Below are 23726 nucleotides of genomic sequence, written 5' to 3' on the forward strand. Positions count from 1 at the left end.
TAAATAGGAGAAATTGCACATTTAGTTCTGAGACTTTATTTTTGTGTGTATTCATTTGTAAACTATGATAATGTGAACACAAGAGGAACTATTCTTTCCAGTAAGTGAATCTCTAGAGGCATTGAATTTAATTTATTGAAGTCTATGTTCAAATGTGAAAAGCGTGACTTTGTTCCACTGCAGAGATCAACATTAGGTGAAAACCATTCATTTGATGATAAAGAGAGACATTATCTTTACTATATGCTGGGCAACACGTTAGACAAAAGGTACAGTCTTATGGAAATTGCAACAATGGTATTTTTAAGTAAGCGTTCTTTATACATGAGAGTTTATTGAAATTTCTTATTTGTGTGTAGACAGCTGAACGCAGAAGACATGCAGTATTCAGTGTGTGATAAGGATATCGCAATTAGCATTGCAGTTGTGCCGAGATCCAAAGCCTGCAGTGTTTTTTTTCTTTCTGTTATTTTTTTATTTTGTTCCATTTTCCCCCTTCCCCTAGAGATCTATTTTTGCCAAGCTGTGTTTTTGCATACGCTTGGGCATGTATAGGTTTTTGGGGGCATCGAGAACAAGCGTCTCATCTCTCAAATCGAAGACCCTGGATTTCAGGTGAGTGGAGACTTGACACATTACGTCTTGAGTCTCTCCTTCCACATTTAATTGGTCCAGAACAGTGTGGTTTTGTCAAAGGTAGATTAACTACTGATAATTCTCGGCTATTTTTTAATGTTTTAAACATACATCTTCTTTGTCTTATTCCTTAGCCGCGATCTCTATTGATGCCGTAAATGCCTTTGAAAGGGTAGATTGGTCTTTTCTTTTTATGTTTAGATTTCTTTTATTGATTTCAAATCAAAGAAACGACAAACAAGAACAATTGTACATATTTTATATAGCACACCAGAAGGGCTGCCATAAAAGAGGACTAAAAGCAAAGAACAAGAAAGTAACACACCCCCTCCCTCTCCTCCTATCTAAGACTTAAGTCAGTTCTATATTCTACCAGCCTCTTCAATGATCAGTCACGTCTAGCGGGATAGATTTATTATTGTGCAAGCTTGTCTCCTTTTGCCTCAAGGGGTGGATCCGCCAATCGTAGTAGTCTCAGGTATTTGGGGCATGTAAGTTCTGTACATTTTGAGGTCAACAGTTTTAGGAATGGCTCCCACACGTCGTGAAAGGAGGCACCTGGATTCATGAGAGATAGTGACATTTTCTACATCCCAAGAATGCCCTACAGTCTGTGTAGATTAGGGAGACCCAAAATAATATAACCAGGGAAACGGGGAATCTGGGTATGGAAATGTCATCAATTATCTGCTTCCCGTAATCCACCAGATGCGGGAAATCCATTAACAAATGAGTGAGGGTAGCCAGGGAACCACTTGCCCTCCAACATTGAGGGCTTCATGAAGGGTTGCCCTAATGGAGTAGGGGGGGGGGGGAGTTTCAATACTTGCCATGTTTCGTGCTGTGTGCCGGACTCTCTAGTATATGTCTTACCAGCACAACTGGCCAGGAGATTTTCCAGTACCGGGGACACTCTTGATGAATTTATACATGGTCTGAGGTCAGGTGAGCATCAGTGTGCCTCTGTGTTCCTCGTGAGTAGCCAATTTTTGAAGGATGTTTAAGTTGACTTTCTGCACCTTCCCGCACCCCTGGGTGCATCACCCAATGCCTGATCTGTAAGTAGTAGGGAGAGCTCTCCGTCTCTGGGAGATCATGATCCCTACGGAAGTCAGCAAGTGGCAGGGGGCCTGTCGTATCGAAGAGGTGCCCAATGGAGTGCTGGCCTTCTTTAGTCCAGTGAGTGAACTTTAACATGTCCAGCCCTGGCGCAAAATCCAGGTTGTTTGCAATGGCTGTGATTGGGGATGGGAAGGCTGTGAGTCCCCAGGGGCCAGCTACCCTATTTCAAGCTAGGAGAGTGGGGTGAATCACCTTAGAGAGGTATAGATTCCGAGGTCTGACAGTTTTTGTAAGAAAGAGGACTCCCCATAGCAGCTGTCTAGCAAGGGGCCTATCCATGAACAGCCAGCGTTTCTGAGACTCCGGACGAGACCACTCAACAAGTGGCCTCATCTGAACTGCCCACCACTAAGCTTGCAGGTTGGCAGCTCCCAACCCTCCCTCAGCAGGGTCCCTATAGCTTAACTCCCTATGCAGCCGCGGGTCCTGGACACCACATATGAAGCACTCTAAGTCCCTTTGTGAGAGTAGAGCGCCCGAAGGGGGGACCAGCGGGAGTGCCTGGAATAAATAGATTATTTTAGGAAGAATGGTCATTTTTATGGCCGCTATTCGGCCCAGCCACGACAGCAAGTGAGGGTTCCACTAACGAAGGCAGTCCCTCACGTTTCGTAACAGCATCGTGTAATTCCACGAGTTGGTTTCTTGAATACTGGCTGTGAGGTGCAGGCCCAGATAGGGATTCGCCTCTTGTGCCCAATGAATACGGTAAAATCGTTTAAGTGCTACCAGGGTATCAGGGCCGTGAAAAAGATTGACAGCTTGTGACTTATGCTTGTTGATCCTGAAGCCTGCCGCTTGCGCAAAACATTCAAGTTCCGCCAGTAGAGCTCGGAGGGACTTCCTAGGCTTCTCTAGTGTGGCCACCACATCGTCAGTGTAGAGACTAAGGGGTCGTCCCAAATCAGCTGAGCCATGGGCTCCATATACAAAGCAACAAAAAGTGGTGATAATGGGCACCCCGGTCTCATTCCTTGTTGGAGCGTTTGAGGTAAGCCCATTCACTCTCACAGAGGCAACAGGATTGATATAGCTACTAAGCACCGAATCAATAAAATGCTGTGCTGAGGGAGGCCGAAGTGAGCTAGGGTCGCCTTGAGATATGGCCAATGGACCCTGTCGAAAGCTTTCTCAGTGTCAACAGAGAATCTGATACGCTCGTCAGAGAAACGTTCAGATTTGTCCACCAAGTGCAAGAGGTGCTTCGTGTTGTCGGAGCACTGGCGCCCTGGGACAAACCCCGACTGGTCAGGGTTTATCAGACCAGACAGATGGGGGGGAAAGTCTCTGTGCCAGGATTCTTGTAAAAAAAGTTTAGAGAAATGGGACAGAAGGATGCACACTGTCGTTTGTCCTTACCTGCTTTAGGAATCACCATAACCAGGGCCTCCAACATCGATGGCGGGAGGCGGTTATCCGCCCTGATCGAGTTGCACACCCTCACCAGCAACAGGGCCAACAGTGTGCAGAAGGTTTTGAAAAAAAGGGAGGAGATTCCATTGGGACCTGGACATTTATGCAGTTTTAATTTGAATATAGCGGAGATGACCACCTCCAGCCTAATAGGGGCTTCAAGGTCCTCTACGTGACTCGTCGCAAACTTGGCAGTGGTCGCCCCCTGTAAATATTGAGCTAGGTCGTCCTCGGGTAATTTCTGGGCCCCGCATAGAACTGTCTGAAAGTTTCAGCTATGCCTTGATCAGTATTCTGCTCCTGTTCGAGCTGGTCTATCACCTTGGGAATATGAGAAGACTGTTGTTGTGCACATAGTCTGTTAGCTAAAAGCTTTCCACTTCTACTCCCCCCCACATAAAAAGGCATGCCTAACCGCAAAGCCGCAAACTCTGCCCTATCTATGTCCAGGCCCGACACCTGGGCTCTCACTGTCTTGAGTTGTTTCCAGACGCTAGGCGTGCCGGTTCTTTGGTGGATGTTCTCTAGTTTGGGTTATGCATCAGAGAGGTGCTCCCTTTTCTATCTCCTAGTCTTATTGTCAGCTGTGGATATAGCTAGGAGCTCTCCTCTGACCACCGCATTCAGGGCATCCAATAGAATTGCTATCGACATATCTGGAGTGTCATTAGTAGCCAGGTAATCAGCTATGGTTTTGGAGGTTTGCTTGACTACAGAGGGGCACTGCAACATTGTCACCCTGAGATGCCAGAGGAAGCGGGGGGTCTCTGGTGGTATAGAGACAAGGATATACGAACATCTGAGTGATCAGACATGGGGCTTGGGAGAATCTCAACCTTTTGTGCCTGTTATGTAAGAATGTCCGATGTCAATATATGGTCTATTCTGGCATACGGGAGTGCGAGTAGAACGTATACTCTCTAGAAAGTGGGTGGTGTAGTCGCCAGACGTCCTTGAGCCCTGCCTCAGTCAGTAGGTGCTTCCCCGTCCCCGTAAGGGCCCCAGTCTGAGCACTGACATGACCTATCCGGATCATTGTCAAAAGCCAAATTGAAGTCTCCCCCCAAGAGTAATGCTCTGTCTGGGGAGCCTGCCAGTTCCTGAATCACATCCCTGAGGAACCTTTCCTGACCGTCGTTGGGAACATAGACTGAAGGTATTGTAAAGGTGTGTTGTCCCAGAGTGAAAGTATACGCTAAGAGTCTGCCCTTAATCTCAGCCTGTTTAAGGCCAACTTTGCCCTGGAACTTAGCGGAGACAAGTATAGTCACCCCTGCCGTCTTAGAGGAATGATTTGAAAACAGCTGATGGGGAAATGCCCTGTATGGCTGGCTGCCTGTGGGTATCTTTTTCCAGGAGATGCGTCTCCTGGCGGAGACATATATGGGCATCTGAGATTTCTAGATAGGACAGGACAGATTGTTATGTTATGTTATGCAGGGGTTTTGTATAGCGTACGGCTACTCAGAAGAGTGTCCCGACGCTTTAGATTGCGCACTAATCTCATAACACAACAGGGAAAATAAGAGACAGAAATAAGAGAAACCTAAAAGGGGCCGAAACTAAGAGGAAAAGAGCCAGGTTTTAAGCCCTTTCCGAAAGGCCAACAAATTAGGAATGCTGCGCAGGGACACAGGAAGTTTATTCCATAACTGAGGTGCTAGTAGTTTAAAAGAGCGGCCTCCGATGCGGGCTCTCTTCACACGAGGAACCGCCGCAAAAGACAGGGCTTCAGACCTGAGCGGCCTAGCAGGCAAATAAAAGGCCAGCCTCTTCTGCAGGTATTTTGCTCCGGAGGCGTGCAAGGCTTTGTGCGCCAGAGTAAGCGTTTTAAAAATTATCCGCTTCCGGACAGGGAGCCAGTGCAGAGCCTCCAGAAGACCCGAGGCTCTGGCACGGCGCGATAGTCCAAAAATGGCCTGTGCTGCCGAATTCTGGACAACCTGTAGCCGTTGGAGCAGATACTCTGGCAAGCCGAGATAAAGGACGTTGGCATAGTCAATTCTCGAGCCTATGATCGCCTGCACCGTGATCTTCCTATGTTCCTCCGATAACAGGGGAAGGAACTTGCGTAGCATCCGGAGTAGGCCAAAGCAGGTACCAGTGAGACCGATTACCTGTGAACGTAGTGTGAGGCCATTATCGATCTTAATCCCAAGGTTTTAGCCACCTGGGACGAACTTGCTGGTGGAAACATGTTCTCAGGCCACCACACTTTCCAGTCCGGATCCGAACTGCACCCAAAAAAGAGGACCTCGGATTTATCCGAGTTGCACTTGAGGCTATTGTGATGAAACCATTGAAACACCGCCTCAAGGCAACCCTGGATCCTACCTCCATCGAAGTCCGCACCCCTCTCACAGGTGAAGAGGAGCTGGGTGTCATCGGCATAAGAAACGATCTGGGCCCCGAAAGACTCCGCCAATGCCGCCAAAGGGGTCATAAAGATGTTAAATAGAGTTGGACTCAGGACAGAGCCCTGAGGAACTCCGACACCCAATGGCGACATCTCGGCGGAGCAAGCAGAAGCCCAGACCGTTTGTCGACGGCCTGCCAGGAAAGATCGAAACCACTGGAGCACCGTCCCTCGGAGACCAACCTCTGAGAGTCTTGCAAGAAGACCCTCATGCGGGACGGTGTCGAAGGCCGCCGACAGATCTAGCATCACCAGCATCGCTCTCCCGCCCGAATCCAGCACCTCCTTAATCGCCTCTGAGACTTCTAGGAGGGCTGTTTCGGTGCTAAGATTGGCGCGGAAACCCGACTGGGTAGGGTGCAGTAGGTCATGTGACTCCAGGTAATCGGCAAGCACCTTATGGACATGCTTTTCAATTACCTTTGCAAAAGCCGGCAGGAGCGAAATAGGTCTATAATTCGCCAACACCTCCACATCCAGGCCAGGCTTTTTAAGCAGGGGAATGATCATGGCCTGCTTCCAGGCCTGGGGAACCACACCCTGTGCAAGAGAACAATTCAACAGGGGGTTCACAAGAGGATTGATGACAGCTGCCATTTTAGCCAAAAATTTTGCCGGACAGGCATCCCGAGGGGAACCTGATTTAAGGCCAGCCATCAGGTCAAATGAGGCGGTCAGCGAGAGAGGAGGGAAAGCTGCCAAGGCCACACCTGCGTTGAGTCGGGTATCAGCGGTTTTCTCCACCCGACCCGGTATCTTAGGCTCCAGCACAAGGAAGGAGTCCTGGATCCGCTGGATCTTAGAGGTGAAAAAATCCGCAATCGCCCTGACCCAAGGCGCAGGAGGGGAAGACTGGGTTGGTACTGCGCGAGACGTTGTGAACTCCCGCACAACGGCGAAAAGCTCCTTACAGGAATTGGAGGCAGCTTCAATTTTTCTTGCGAAATAAGCCTTCTTCTCCGCGAGGATGTTCCGATGGTAAGCTTTCGCCACAGACCTGTAGGTGAGTTTCGCCGCTGCGTCGTAATTTGCGCGCCATGCTCTTTCCGCTACCTTGCATTGGCGCCGAGAGGCCGCCAATGCTTCAGTAAACCAAGGGGCAGAGGCACCTTTTCCAGGTTTGCGGAGGGGTCTCAGAGGAGCCAGATCATTAAGTCTCTCTGAGAACCAGGCCTGCAGTTGTTCCACATCCTCCTCTAAGTTTCCTGCTAACACGAAAGGGTGGTCCGCACAAGCTTGTGCTAGCAGTTCCGGAGTAATCCGGTGAAGTGCCCTGAATCCCACGGAAGACTGCCGGGGGGCGCCGGAGGGCTTCCTAACTTCCGAGAAGTAAAATTTCACCAACCTATGGTCGGACCAAAGAACCTGGCTAGGAGCCAGCATCTCTATAGGGGTCGTAGAGAAGGTCAGATCTAAAGTATGTCCCTTCTCATGGGTCGGTCCGATATGATATGGAACCAGGCCCAGAGGGGCTGTGACCTCCCGCATTTTTATCGCATCGGCATCCGTTTCCACGTCCATGTGGACGTTAAAATCCCCGGCAACAATACAATGCTCTGCCGTGAGTAATAAGGAAGAAGTCACCGCCTGGAACTCTTCAAAGAAAGAGCCCATAGGCCCTGGCGGCCGATAGACTAGAAGACCCTTCATCGATTGGTGCGGTGAAAGGACAATGGCAAAGGCAAGGGATTCGCAATCCTTGATCGCGTCCGAGGGGATGATGGTACAGGTGGCTATTTTATTTACTATTAGTGCAACCCCCCCTCCACGCCCCTTCGGCCTATCCTGCCTGAAGATGTTATACTCGGGCGGGAGAGCAGTAGCAACATCTGGGTTGGACGCCTCACCGAGCCACGTCTCGGTGAGCATCAGAAACAAAGGTTTTTCTGAGTCCAGCAGATCAAATATGTCCAGAGCATGCCTGCCCAGAGATCTAGTATTGAGCAGTAAGCCCAGATGTTTAGCGCTAACCACCACCTCCTGCGGCGCCCCGCCAAGATATTTCTGCGGGCGCCAGCCACACTCAGGGCAGCAGTACTTGCCCTTGTGGCGAGCAGGAAACACCGTACGGCAGGAGCCATTGATGAGTTGCAAGGAACGAAGTTCCGAACCCGAGTAGTAAAGCATCATGCTCACAAGCTCAAGCTATATAAGGAATACAATTGCCCAGTCCTGCCCGTCGCCTCGTACGCCTCCGGGACGCTGACGGGCGCAGACGGGCAGACTCTGGCTCGACTCAGGCGAGAGTCAGGCGCTTCCGCTGCGCGTCACCGCTGCGCGGGAGAAGCGAGCTTTAAATACAGGCTCACCTGTTGTCCACGCAGAGCACTAGAGCGCTCTGACCAGTGGCACACTATCCACAGCAGTCCCAATATGGCGGCCGGGCGCCTCGAGCTACACTAACAAGGCACAGTGGGGACACAATTTAGGTGCAGGTATGTGGGCGAACTAGTGGCAGTTAAAATACAGATAGTACAATTATTATTAGAGGCTTTGTGCAAAACGAAAATTTCTTTTAAAAAAATTACAGCGCTGCGCGCCAAAATACACGCTAGCACCCAGATTGTCGCTTAATTGGGCTATTAAGGCCCTTTACATTGAGTAATATGATTTTAATGTCCGTAGTCATGTTAGTGGATGTCAAAGTGCATATGGAAGAACTGTAAACCCAGACCCAACCCCACCCTGGTACACGCCTCATTCGTGCCTACCCAGAGCATCCAGTGATCACCCTGGTGTGTGCACCTCAAGGTTATTCCATTTTTAGAAGGATGAGGAGAGAACCCTGTTACCCCAACAACAAAATAAACAAAACTTAACAGTAACTTTCAAAGAGGGGCCTGGCTAGCTGGCCAAGATGGCGGACGCGCTTTAAGGCAGCTCCGCACTGAGGCCCGGGTATCCGGCAAGAATTAATGGTCTCGGGTGCCATCCAGATCTTACTGCAAACAACACGGACTGAGAAAGCTGTGCTGCACACTGCGGTGTTGAGACTGGGGGCTGAAGGGTGCCGCAAGCCGGTGAAATGCTTCTGGATGGGTTGCGGCTAGCGGACATCTTGCATGCTAGGGCGCGGTCTGTGTATCGCTGAGGAGGCTGGCGGCCTGGGGTCTGCTGCAAGGCGCGCTAAAGACGGGAGCTGACTGTGGACGGCCCCGGCGAGGAGGCATCGGTGGGCGGAGGTGACCCCCCGCCACCAGTTGATGGAGGCCGTAGTTGTAAGAGCAGAGCGCCATAGACGAAAGTGAGTTGCGGGCCCTGCCTGTGGGTATCGGCATGTGCGGTTGACCCCGTGGAGCAGCAGTGGAATGCTACCTGGAAGAGTGAGTTGCATAGCTGGGGTCCGGGGGCTGGATCGAGCCTAGTCCCAGCATGGGAGAATACATACATATGGGACCGCGAAAGCTCTGCTAAGGTCTAGCCAAAGGGGGACGAACTAGGCTGCTGCTAAGGCCAAGGCCCAGGGAAGTGTGTACCCTGAGAGCGCCAGACTAGGGCACGGCCGGCAATAGTGAGGTCCAGAAGTGCCATCTAAATTGGCTGCACCCCAGACCATGAAGGGGGACAGTGTGTGGAGTATGTGACCCCCCACTTAAGAGACAGGGTACGGGCAAACAAGGCTACTGTATCTGCCCTGGGCGCTGAGGAGGCGGCCATTTTCATGACATGCTATGCCACAACGGATCTCGCTCACATCAACAACTATTTCCACAATTGGAGACCGGTATTACGCAGGAGTGTCCCACAGATTTGAATCCAGAGTCGGAGAAACAGCTACCTAAGTAAGCGCCAACGCTGTGAAACTGGCTGCAATGTGGGTGAAGGGTGACAGCATGTGAACCACACTGCCCTTCCGCACGATTGATCACAGATCCGTGGTGGTGGCCCGTATCAGATGCCGCTTCGAGGCTGACAGCAACCACAGATCAGAGAAACAGAGGGTCCTGTGGCCCCTGATGTGAGGTGCGCGAAGTGCGCTGTACGTTGCTGGGGACCGGGGGCCGGGTCAAGCCTAGTCCCAGTAACAGGGCACAGGATAGTACAGCAAGCGGGTCGTACACAGGATTGGATCAAACTCCGTGCTGGGTGGCCCAAGACAAGTGCTACAGGCAGTTGACAGCATCCAAAGACAAGGTGAGCCGATGGCCCTGGGGCCCCTGATGTACGGCACGAGGAGGGTGCTTACACGACTACATCCACAGCGTTTCTTCTGACAAGCACACTGCACTTCAGAGTAGTGGGACTGGTGGCTGACCCAGCGCCCACCTACGCAGCTGACCTAGCTCCTACCAGTCTGACAGCAATAATGGGTAGACAACGAGCATCAACAAGCACACAATCCACAACATCCTTGGCGCCACCCAAGCACCCAGAAAATGAACTAGAGCCTGGCGACAATGCGGACAACCCCACACTGGGATCTAACAGCCTCTGTAAACCTACTTGCATGTTTGAAATTAAAACGGCATCATCCGCATAAAGGAGAGCGGGTATGGGACATCAAGCTATTTGAGGAAAGTCATAACTATCCTTGAGCAGCGCCTCTTCCAGACCATTAATATGGAGACTAAAAAGAAAAGTGGCCAGAAAACATCCTTGTCTTACCCCCCCTCTTTATAGGAAATGGGGTGGTGCATTCACCACTCAGCGGTACAAAAGGGGGTGGTGATGGACGGAGCTTCTGAACCAATCAAACACTCACACCCAGTCAACAGATATGGGTTTAATCCATCACTGTTCTTTAGCCCACTCTGCCACCCCAGTTCAGACATGGCTATATGCAAATCAGTCTGACCCTGTGCCTCATGGGAACAGTCCAGCCCGAACTGCCAAGCCATGTCTTCCATGGACCGGAAACAAGCATCCTGGGACCGGTTTCGGATTCATAATCCTCATCATCAGCCAGGCTATTTTGAATCCAGTGGCCAAGGGAGCAAGGGACTCACGTCTGAGCAGTACTAATCGCACACGAAAGAGAAGAACAAGAACATCAACAAACGAAAATAAGCAAAATAAAGTACTTTCCAAAAAGCAGCAATCCAAAATAATCAAATAACAGCTCAATCAAAAGGTATTTAAAAAATACACACCTATTTTAAAACATAGCAACAATCAAATTTTCTTAAATATCCATGGGTACATCTATATATTCTTATCACAAAAGATAAAATCCATTTGCAGATACAATTTGTTTAAAAAAAAAAAAACTCCATGTGTCAAAGAAATTTAGATTACTTCATGGATATCCATAACTACTCTTATATCTTAAACAATTTACAGTAGTAGGAAAAGTGCTGGATAGTGTAGGGGTATCAATTACTATTCGAACTCCAGGAAAGTGCTGCATTAGGGAAAGTGCTGGATACTGTAGGGGTATCAATTACTAATCTTACTCCAGGTAAGTGCTACAGTAGGGAAAGTGCTGGATAGTGTAGGGGTATCAATCACTATTCTAACTCCAGGTAAGTGCTGTAGTAGGGAAAGTGCTGGATAGTGTAGGGGTATCAATCACTATTCTAACTCCAGGTAAGTGCTGCAGTAGGTAAAGTGCTGGATAGTGTAGGGGTATCAATCACTATTCTAACTCCAGGTAAGTGCTGCAGTAGGGAAAGTGCTGGATAGTGTAGGGGTATCAATTACTATTCTAACTCCAGGTAAGTGCTGAAGTAGGGAAAGTGCTGGATAGTGTAGGGGTATCAATCACTATTCTAACTCCAGGTAAGTGCTGTAGTAGGGAAAGTGCTGGATAGTGTAGGGGTATCAATCACTATTCTAACTCCAGGTAAGTGCTGCAGTAGGGAAAGTGCTGGATAGTGTAGGGGTATCAATCACTATTTAAAGTCCAGGAAAGTGCTGCAGTAGGGAAAGTGCTGGATAGTGTAGGGGTATCAATTACTATTCTAACTCCAGGAAAGTGCTGCAGTAGGGAAAGTGCTGGATAGTGTACGGGTATCAATTACTATTCTATCTCCAGGTAGGTGTAGCAGTAGGGAAAGTGTGGGATGGTGTAAAGGCACAATTTTAGAAATATTAAGCTTTTCAACTGAAATGTATACATTTTCCACTTTTCATCAAACATAATCATATTTTGTTTTGTTTGCAGATTATCAAACAACTCTTGCAATACCAAAATAAAATAAAATCCAAGAGAATCTGAGAACCAAAGAAGGATAACACACCACACTCAGAAGGTAATTCAAATAAAAAGTACAAGCATAGGGATAAGATTTAGTATTCTATCTGCAGGAAGGTGCAGCAGTTGGAAAAGTGCTGGATAGTGTAGGGGTATCAATCACTATTTTAAGTCCAGGAAAGTGCTGCAGTAGGGAAAGTGCTGGATAGTGTAGGGGTATCAATTACTATTCTAACTCCAGTTAAGTGCTACAGTAGGGAAAGTGCTGGATAGTGTAGGGGTATCAATCACTATTCTAACTCCAGGTAAGTGCTGCAGTAGGGAAAGTGCTGGATAGTGTAGGGGTATCAATCACTATTTAAAGTCCAGGAAAGTGCTGCTGTAGGGAAAGTGCTGGATAGTGTAGGGGTATCAATTACTATTCTAACTCCAAGAAAGTGCTGCAGTAGGGAAAGTGCTGGATAGTGTACCGGTATTAATTACTATTCTATCTCCAGGTGGGTGTAGCAGTGGGGAAAGTGTGGGATGGTGTAAAGGCACGATTTCAGAAACATTAAGATTGTCAACTGAAATGTATACATTATCCACTTTTCACCAAACATTTAAACCCAAAAAAATACATAATCATATTTTTTTTGTTTGCAGATTATCAAACAACTCTTGCAATACCAAAATAAAATAAAATCCAAGAGAATCTGAGAACCAAAGAAGGATAACACACCACACTCAGAAGGTAATTCAAATAAAAAGTACAAGCATAGGGATAAGATTTAGTATTCTATCTGCGGGAAAGTGCAACAGTTGGAAAAGTGCTAGATAGTGTAGGGGTATCAATCACTATTTTAAGTCCAGGAAAGTGCTGCAGTAGGGAAAGTGCTGGATAGTGTAGGGGTATCAATTACTATTCTAACTCCAGGAAAATGCTGCAGTAGGGAAAGTGCTGGATAGTGTACGGGTATCAATTACTATTCTATCTCCAGGTAAGTGCTGCAGTAGGGAAAGTGCTGAATAGTGTAGGGGTATCAATTACTATTCTAACTCCAGGAAAGTGCTGCAGTAGGGAAAGTGCTGGATACTGTAAGGGTATCAATTACTATTCTAAGTCCATTAAAGTGCTGCTGTAGATAAAGTGCTTAACACTATAGAGGTATCAATTACTATTCTATCTCCATTAAAGTGCTGCTGTAGGAAAAGTGCTGGATACTGTAAGGGTTTCAATTACTATTCTAAGTCCATGAAAGTGCTGCAGTAGATAAAGTGCTGGAAAGTGTAGGATAATGAATTAGTAATGTAACTGCAGAGAGGTACAGCATTAGTAAAAGTGTTGATTTTTTTTTAAACTTAAAGTATACAAAAACACAAACCTAATCACAATTTTTTTCTTTTTCAGATAATGTCTACTCAACCCACAGCAAAGTACATTAAATCCAGAAAAGGAAACAATCTTTTAAATCATATGGGATACATATATTGTAAGGAAAGGATAAGTTTCCCAAGAAATCATTGGAGGTGCGTGCAATACTTCTCAACCCGTTGCAGCGGCAGAGCGGTTACGGTGGATGATATCATTATAAAAACAACTGACCATAACCACTCTGCCTCTGCAATGGAGGTTGATGTCAGAGAAACTGTGAATGAAATGAAGGAACTTGCAAGCACCTCCAATGATTCCACAGGATCCATTTTACGAGAGGTTGCTCAGCATGTCCCAAGTCATATAGCTAGTAATATGCCAACCATACATAATTTGAGAAGAATTATTCAACGTCAAAAGCAGGCAAGTAATACACAAATAAATACACCCCATACCTTTTCAGATAGTTATTCCTCACGAACTCACTATTTCTTTTTCTGATGAACCTTTCCTTCTGCATGATAATGAAAACCCTCAGAAACGTATATTAATTTTTAGTACACCCAGAAACCTTGTTAAACTTGAAAGTAGTGAAATTTGGATGATGGATGGGACGTTTAAAAGTACACCCCATCCATTCACCCAAATTTATACTATACATGCAAAAATTAATAATAATGTTATTCCCCTAGTATATAGTTTGCTGCCTGATAAGACTTCTGCAACCTACACTGAACTTTTATCAGTTATAAAATCAACCACAAACCAAAGCCCTAGAAAAATTATCATTGATTTTGAATTGAGCAGGATTAATGTATTCACTAAAACGTACACGGATACCCAAATTCAGGGGTGTTTTTTCCATTTTTCCCAGGCATTCTGGCGTAAATTACAAAAAGCACCCCTGGTTACAGAATACTCCTCAGACAGCAAATTACAGGTAGAATTAAAAAAACGAACTGCTCTTTGTTTTGTCCCTCCCGAAAGTGTAGACGAGTACTACACTGCCATTACAGAGTCTGATTATTACATAGCAAATGAAGAAAAATTGGCACCCATTCTAAATTATATGGAAGACACATGGATTGGACACCTAAGCAGATCGGGTCGCAGGAGGAAGCCACGTTTCCATGTGGAGCGGTGGAACTGTTATTCAACTTGCTTACAGGGAGAGGCAAAAACAAATAATGCCATTGAGGGATGGCATAACTCCTTCAACCATACAATTGGAAAACCCCACCCTAATTTCTACTCTTTTTTGGAAACTTTGAAGAAGGAGTAAAGTTTTCAGGAAATGAGAATTTCTCAAACTCTTACAGGTAGTCTAAACCCACGAATAACCCATAAAACAAAGGAAATGTCCGAGAGACTATTGGCACTTTTACAACAGTTTTCGTTGTGTGTGGCTCTAGATTACCTGGAAAATCTAGCTAACATTTTAAGTTTTTAAATATCTTTTTCACATTACTTACCTGCTTTGCTCAAAAATGTATTCCTCTCTCAATTAAATTGGCTATTACATTTTTCTAAATTTATACATAAAATTAAATAAAGTCGGGTCTTTTTACCTTTATTTAAATTTTCTTTTTGTAAAGTTAATTGTGATTGTTTTAAAAATCCTTACTTCCAAAACAATCCAAAATTTTTAGTATTCCTAATTAGTTATTCTTTCCCTTTATATTAAAATTTCTTCAACTCTTCCACTTTCATTTTTTCATTTTGAAAATTATAAATAAATTCATTTTTGAAAATGTATTAAAAACTTTTTATCTTCTCTTTTCTTTAAATTGTAAAAAAAAAGCTTCTTGAAAACATTAAAAATATTTTACAAAAATATTTTCTTTAATGAAAATATATTTATAAAAAGTAAGGGACCCATCATTTTTCTGTTTGGTATTTCTTAAATTCACCCATCTCTTTTTCCATATTCTAAAAGCACACTACATATTATTTGAATTGATAACATTTTTCAAAAAGGAACTTTTTTTGTTATTATTTAGTGTTTATCAATAATTCACATTCCATTAGTATTTTCCAGCAAATATTTTCTGTTATAAGTAAATTTAAACAGAAACAGAGAAAAAACCCATCACAATTTGGTTTGAGATATTAATTCATACACACAATACCTTATGCATCTTCCTTAAATCCACGACAATTTTATATTGTCAAAAGTATATTTTTTAAACACAAACAACAATCTTATTTAAATTTTTCTTCCAAAATCAAAAATGTTAACTCTCCAAAATATGTTCCGCCAAATACCAACTCTATTTTTTTGCAAACCATAACATGAAGAAACCTACCATTCACTTTAAAACCACGTAATCTATCAGAATGTTTAACTACAAGACATCACTTCAAAAAATTAATTTCCCTATCTACCAAACTTTGTAAAACACCTATTTACTTTCATCGAAGCTTTTTTTAACAATTATCTAACCTCTTTTTCCTCTATCGTAAGTAATGCAAAAACAATCGATAAATTAAAAAATGCATTTTTTTTACATTTCTTCCGTACCGATAAAATAATTACAAAACATACACATCTTATCTGTTTTTCATATTACAAAACAACTATTAGAAAACAAGATAAACAAATCTATTTTTTCCCGCCCAGACCCGACATAGGCATACTCTAGCTGTACGATCGGCGACATACTTTTTTACGTACATTACATCATTTACGTATTAAGCAACCTCTCCTTATCCTTTCCTTACAATATATCTATACTTATTTTTAATTATGTACTTTTAATAAAGTTTTAAATGTTTCCTACCTGGACGCAGATCAGCTTCCAGCTGCTTCCTCCTTGGATACTCTTCAAAATGGCCGCTTACGTTCACGTTTACGTCATTACGTAATTGAAAGCTGCAACAATGAAAAAGGGACTATTTAATTTGTTATGAATTAATAAAATTAATTTGATTTATTAGAAAATGTTTCCCTTTCATTAAAAATATGTAAAAATATGTAATACATATATAAAATTAAAGCATTTTTTAATGTATTTATAATGAAAAATAAATATTTTTTTACAAAGTTATCTTTATTTTATTTGATTCAATTTTACATACATTACTTCTTAATCATATTTTTGATATGCTAAATTAATCTTTTTATCTCCTTACCTGTTTTCTATTTCCTTTTCCCTTTTTTCAATCTTCTTTCATCTTCTTTTTATCATCCTTTTTATGTACCGCGGGACTCATAGGGGTCCATTATGATGACGGGCGGACTTAGTCCGCCCGCCATCACATCGGGACTCGGGACCGCCCGCCTTAAGGGCGGGGGTCCCGACCAGGGCATTAGGATGCGCCCGCCACACAGGCGGGCGCATCCTGTATGGGTGCTATTGCGGCGGGCGGAGCAGAAATCTCCGCCCGCTGCCATGTGTAAAGTGCACGTTGTGCATTTCAATGCACAACATGACAGGCACCGTGAGGTGCCTGTTATGTTGTGCATTGAAATGCAGGGGGGTACCATAGGTACCCCCCATGTGCACCCCCCACCCCCACGGAGTCCCTGGGGGCCCGCAACGGGCCCTGCAGGGGGACTCCGCCTGCCTTTCCGTGGCGGCATTGCCGCCACGGAAAGGCGTGCCAGAATGCGCATTGTAATATGGCTGGCGGTGTCTAACAGACACCGCCACCATATTAAACATATTCCGCCCCGGCCGCAAGGCCACCGGGGCGGAAAACAGGCGGGCGGTGATTTTCACCGCTGCGGTCCCCCCTGCCATCCTAATATGGCGGGGGGGGATTTGGCAATGGATGTCGGGCGGATTGCCTCCGCCAGGCCGGCGGTGGCTACCGCCAGCCTGGCGGAGGCAATCCGCCCGACATCATAATGGACCCCATAGCATCTATCATGAAAATAAAAGAAGGACAATGTTTGCCATTTGATTCAATGTAAAACCGTGGGAACCAAATTTTCAATAATTTTTTCTTTAAAAATCATATTTTTAAAAACGTGTATTGATATTTTTTTTACTTATTTGATCCTAGTACATGTATATGTATATATATTTATTTTTTCAAAGTAATATTTTTGTAAATTTAATTAAATGCTAAATAACCTTTTTTTTTTAAATAAATGTTATACCAAACAATAATGTACAATATTTAATTACTATAAAAAAAATATTATTTAATATTAACATTTAAGTTTTTTTAATTATTATTTATTTAATATAAAATATTTCTAAAATAATACTACATATACATAAATTACATAATTCTCTATTTTTATATAACTACAATAATTTAATACTTTTAATAAATATTTTGCAACAAATTTGCAACAAAAAAGTACACGAATAATAATTTTAAAATTATTAAAAATATACAAATAATACTCTAGTAATAATTTATTTAATATATATATTTATTTTAATAAATTACCAAATTAGCAAAAATTATTAAAAATATACAAATAATACGCTAGTAATAATTTATTTAATATATATCTTTATTTTAATAAATTACCAAATTAGCAAAAATAATTAATAATAACAAATAATACTCTAGTAATAATGTATTTAATATATATCTTTATTATAATAAATTACCAAATTAGCTAAAATAATTACTAATAACAAATAATACTCTAGTATTATTTTTAAACCAAAAACAAAAGTTTAATTAATTCCTTATTTTACATTTAACATACTTATAAATATAATGCGTTGTAAAAGTATATGCATTGTAAAGGTACTTGCGTGGTTAAAGTATGCGTGGTAAAAGTCTTTACGTTGTAATAGATGCGTGGTAATGGTATTGCGTGGTAAAAATGCGTGGTAAAGGTTGTATACCGTTTGGAAGACCTCAGGTGATCAGTTCCTGAAAATAGTACAATATGAAGTACGGAGAGACAGTGGGCTTTGGTACAAACACTGTTCGTGTCTACATTATCTCCTTCATGCCGAGCTCTTGCACTTCAGATTTATTGCCATGTGAAATCTGACCGATGGTTGCCAGAAGCTGCGCTTGAGTCACATAGTTTGAGTTTGATAGCAGTATGCTATGAAATCCTCTGTAGATTTATTTTGCTGCACTGCCTTTCTGAAATTAAAAAAGAGTGCACACTCGTAGCATGCATTTTTATCAGCACTGACATGGACAGCTGTCTGTAATTCTGCTTTCCAACTTAGTACTCGAGGCCGAAAACTAACTATGATGTGCATGTGCTGCTCTGCACTTAGAAACTGCCAGCACTGTAATTATGTGGCACAGGACATGGCAGCATTACGAGGAGCAGCTGGGCAGCAGGCATAGCAGGACATGCTGAACCCAGACTGCACAAGGTGATGCTAAACAAACAATCCTGGTAACCAGGTTTAGACTTGGGCGCACTACTTTCAATTAGGCAAAGTTAACAAATAAAAAATTAATTGAACAGTGCTGCAAAGGGAAGAGAGGTTGGTTACCAAACAACCCAACACTACCCACTGCATATACCTCTCTGAGCACTATAGGACAAATACACTTCAAATGACCTTCATTTGGTAATAAGTTCCTATATAAATCCCTAAATTTAGTATATAGGTATATATATATATATATATATATATATATATATATATAACAATCCAGCTTTCCTAAACGTGCTTGCCGCACGGAAAGGCACGCAGACAACCAAATCAGCACTTCGAGGCAGATGATGTAAAGTTGCTGTATTTTATTTCATCAAGTGGGTAAAAAATGCCATCAGACGCGTTTCGGGCACGTCCGTGCCCTTGCTCACTGATACTTGGCAAGCGAGGCACATTCAATTAAATTAGCAGTTTGGCGCCAAGGCTCACTTATAATAAACAGAGAGGAAGGACTAACAGAAATACATGGGCTCCTATGGACCATAGAATATGGGCGCCATTTTGTAACAGTAATTCTGCATGGATAAATCAATGTTATCTCATATATGCAAAGCCAGACATAATTTAAACAATATACAATATACATATTATAATAGCCTGTATATACATTTTATCTACAATCATTATTTAAAGGCACAAATGCCTGAATTGTATATATGCGTTATGTCACCGGTAGGTCAACATACAATCTGGCCTTCTTTTTTCACATCAACAAAAGCGCCTACGCCCCAGGTATCCAAGAAGAAGAATGTAAGTATGAAACAGGTCACGTTTTTATCCTCACAAGGAGCATTGCTAGCAAAAATAAACTGCCTACACACTATGGCCATGTAGCTGTACAAATACATATACATATACATATTATTGCGCTGCCAATGAAATAAACAACTGAATCATGGGATTATTATTACTTGTGGATTTTACGTTTTGCACAGCAAATATATCTGTGGGTAATGGGATTTAATCATTTTTGTCTCCCCACAGTCCATTGTAAATTCATTTGACTAAATGAGTATAGACACATATACCTATGCATGAAATGCGTCCCGCCCCTTAATGACCTAATCAACAATATTTAATAATACACACTCCCTCCAGTCCATCCTCTTCTTTTAATCTGACCTTGCTGTAAGTAATGTGTGTCGCCTAATCGGGTGCTTTAGAGGTGAAAAATAGTGCTAATGAAGGAAAAAGAGAAAGAAAAAATATAGTGCAGATGTGCTAAAGTGCATGTGTATGATACGACTTTCTTAATCGATAGTGGGGAAAACTTATTGTTCGTAGGCCAACTCTTTGATCATATAATAGACTTTAAGAGATGCATACATCGTCTTACATAGTTCAAAAAATGTTACTCATAATTGCCTGCTCGGTGTTCTCATTGTATTCTACCGGAACCTACCTATGACCCCTCTTTGGAATCACACTCAAAGAAAATTGTGTAGGTCTTCTCCCATATTGAGACCCCCTGGGCTCTTACTGTTGAGCAACACTATATAGCGTGACTCCAATTGCCGCAATTTTTTCTCATAGTCACCTCCTCTTTTACTAGGGACTACTGCGTCTATGACAAAGTAAGTTAAATGTGTCAAATTTTTCTCGTGTACAGTTTGAAAATGCCGAGCTACCGGGTAGCTTTGGTCGGCATGTACAATGGCGCGCAAATGCTGTAAAATGCGCTGGTGCACAGGCAACTTCGTGCTGCCAGCATATTGTAAATTGCAGCTACAGGTAAGTACATAAACAGCTAATTCTGTGCGGCAAGTGTAGTGGTCTCGTAGGGATATAGGGTTATCCTCAAAGGGGGTTGTGTAAGTTCTGGTATTCACCCCGAATTTACAGGCTCTACATGAGCTGCAGCGAAAGAACCCCTTACGGGGGCAGAGCCAGTCTTTGTTCTTACTGGTTTCAGGATTACTGCTGACCAGGTCATTTCTCATTGCATAGGCTCTCCTAAAGGTGACGGTCGGAACCCTGGGCATAATGTCTCTAAGGACTTGATCTGTCAGAATGATGGGCCACTGTTGTTTGACAATTTTGGTGACTTGTTTAGCTTGGCGACTATAACTGGTGATTAGCCTGATGGTGTTGTCTTTATCTAGATGTTTCTTTGTGTCCCGTTCTGGGTTCAAAAGATCATCCCTGCTCAGTGAGTTTCTTTCCTCATTGCTGACTCTAACAGTGTAGATTTATACCCGCGACTAATCAATCTGTTTTTGGCTTCCAGTTGACATTTGTCTCTAAGCTCAGGACTGCTACATGATCGATGAATTCTCAAGAACTCCCCATAGGGGATGCTTCTAATTGTGCGCTGAGGATGGAAGCTTGTCGCGTGCAAGATAGAGTTGCCTGATGTTTCCTTCCTAAACAGGCTCGTGGAAATGTTACTGTCCTTGGTCTCTATCATTACATCTAGGAAGCTGATTTTGGATTTACTGATATTAGCTGTAAATTGAAGATTCAAATTATTAACATTGATCGTCTGTACAAACTTAATAGCAGTTTCTTCTGTCCCTTTCCAGATAATACACACGTCGTCTATATAACGCCAATACTTAAGTACATTGTTATGCCAAAATTCCTTGTGCTCAACCCTGAGGACGTGTTCCTCCCACCAGTCTACGTGGAGCCCCGCGTAGCTGGGGGAGAAACACGACCCCATGGCGACGCCTCTCTCTTGTCTGTACACCTCGCTATTAAACAGGAAAGCATTATTACGCAAACATTTCTCTGTCATATCCAGCAACATTTTACTGTGTGCATGCAGTTCAATAGGGCGTTTATCTAGATAGAATTTCATTGCACGAAGGCCATCATTGTGAGATATGCTTGTGTACAATGTTGCTATGTCCATAGTGATAAGCAATAATTCATCCGACCATGTGCATTGGCTCAATTGGTACAAAAATTCCGTGGTATCTTTTATGTAGGCCGGTAATGTGACCACAAATTCCTGTAAAATGAAATCAATATATTTCGATGTGTTCTCGAACATGCTGTTGATAGCGGACACAATGGGCCTGCCTGGCACTGGTGTTTGTTGTTTGTGCACTTTAGGTATTAAGTACATATTAGGCATCACAGGGGAGTCTTTTTGCAAAAAGTTGAACTCATCTTTGCTCAGGAGGCCTTCACGTTTCCACTTATATAGGTCTGAGAGATAAGAGTCATTGATTTTTCTAGCGGTGGTCATGTCAATTTTGGAGTAACACGTAGTGTCCCCCAGTTGTCTCAAAGCCTCTTTAATGTACTGCTGTTTTCCCCATAAAACTACATTCCCTCCCTTGTCTGATTTGTTAATCACAATACTTTTTTCATTTTTTAGTTTTTTCATGAGCAAGTTGTAGAGTCGTGTTTTACACTGGGTTTAGTACGAGACTTCATGGTCTTACTTTGAAGATTTTTGATTTCCTCTATCACTCGATCTGAAAACACGTCAATTGCATCTCTGGGCATGCTAGGGTTGAAGGTGGATGTTGGTTTAAATGGACTTCCTGCTGGTTGATTAATATTAATCTCCTCCTCCCTAGCTACCTCCTGGGTACTGCTGTCACTGTTGTCATCATCTCTTAGATTTTGTAGGTCTCGTAAAAGACCAACATCTCTTGATTGTACTCCAGTCCTCACTGGCAATGATGTGTTACTTGATTGTTTCTTAACCTCCAACCCTGTTTTAACTGCATAGTACTTTTGCAACTTGATTTTCCGAATGAACTTGAAAATATCAATCCGGGTATTTACATAGTTAAAATGACTCTCCGGACAGTATGACAGGCCTAGTGCAAGTAGCTGTTTTTCCGCCTTGCTGAGCTCCACATCAGTGAGATTGATAATCGTATTTTCGTCTATGTCTGTTTGTTCTTTTTGCGCCAAAACCTCTTCTGTTGCTTTCCTTTTGGAGGCTGCGCACTGGCGCCGCTGTTTCCGTCGCTTGTTCCTCCTGTGCCTTGTTTGGCATTTGGTACTCTTGGACGGAGAGTCGACTTGCGTTGCATTCTCACATATTCCATTTCTTCTCCAAGGGTTAGTTGCCCTAGATCCCCTCGCTTTGCACCTGAGGTGCCTTCATCAGAATCCTCCTCACTAGGTACTAGGCTTGCATCAGAAATAGATGTTTCGGGGTCATTGACTCCCGCCTCTGTCTGCTGAACCGTGGCCATTGGTGTAGTTGCAGTGCGTTGGCTCATTAAATGATCGTACTTACGAGCAAATGTATATATACGCCCCTGTTGGTAATCTTGTTGGTCACGGGCAAATTTAAATGCTTTACGCGTTTTTATTACCCCCTCCTGCTTCTTTAGGCGTTCTTTCATTTCACTTGTTGTTTTGTCTATATATACTCTGTCCTTATTATACTTTTCTTTAGATAGTTCTGTGGTAATGCGTGCTACTTCATCCAGGTTAACTTGCCGATCAATTTTGGCATACTCCACCAATAGACACACCAATCGCATTGAGGCTTCCAAATTGTATTCAGCCCGGGTATTTCAATAGCAGGGGATTGGGATTTTCAGAACAGGGCACCAGCATAATACGTAAACCACGCGGGACCCGCCCAACTTCTTTGTATTTTTCCAAAGATCGAATCTCCCACCATTTTGTGAGCTCTCCTCTGCTGTTCTTTTCTAACGTTTTAAGCAGCGTTTTGACCTCCGAAGTTTCATTATCATCTTTTGTCTTTTTGTGCTGAGATTAGCCTTCTGCCCCCACTACCGGCAAGTTCTGGAAAAGCTCCTCAAAAGCTTCCTCGCGCTCCCGCTCATCTGACATGTTACCCACACTATTTAATGGTTTTGTTAATCGCAAAATGACAGGGATTTTGTTCGTCAAACCCCTATTAATTGCCTCTGTGCACCTCCACAACTTGGTTTAACTCCTTAGAACATCACAATGTCTCTCACCGTAGCAGCCGCTTCCCGGGGAACGTCCTTCGACACTCAACTCGGTACTCCCGCTTCGGTGATAGAGTGCTTCTTTTAGTGGATAACCAAGGGGCTGACCGGTGTTGCTCCTATGTGGAACAGGAACTCCTCGCGGTCCGATTCAATAGTCAGCCTGCTAAATGTGATGGGGTCCGCGTTGATACAGGAACCGACCACGTCCTGTTGAATATAACAATCCAGCTTTCCCAAACGTGCTTGCCGCACGGAAAGGCACGCAGACAACCAAATCAGCACTTCGAGGCAGATGATGTAAAGTTGCTGTATTTTATTTCATCAAGTGGGTAAAAAATGCCATCAGACGCATTTCGGGCACGTCCGTGCCCTTGCTCACTGA

The 23726-nt window shown here is 43.5% G+C and overlaps 1 long non-coding RNA gene across 1 annotated transcript in view; it reads right to left on the reverse strand.

The window, feature by feature from the left end:
* LOC144761944 (uncharacterized) overlaps positions 1-23726 on the reverse strand; it is a 61285-nt gene that overhangs the window by 16797 nt on the left and 20762 nt on the right. The gene's annotated exons all lie outside the window — the stretch shown is intronic.

This window comes from Lissotriton helveticus, chromosome 6, assembly GCF_964261635.1.
Source record: "Lissotriton helveticus chromosome 6, aLisHel1.1, whole genome shotgun sequence".
In the NCBI taxonomy this organism is placed as follows: Eukaryota; Metazoa; Chordata; class Amphibia; order Caudata; family Salamandridae; genus Lissotriton; species Lissotriton helveticus.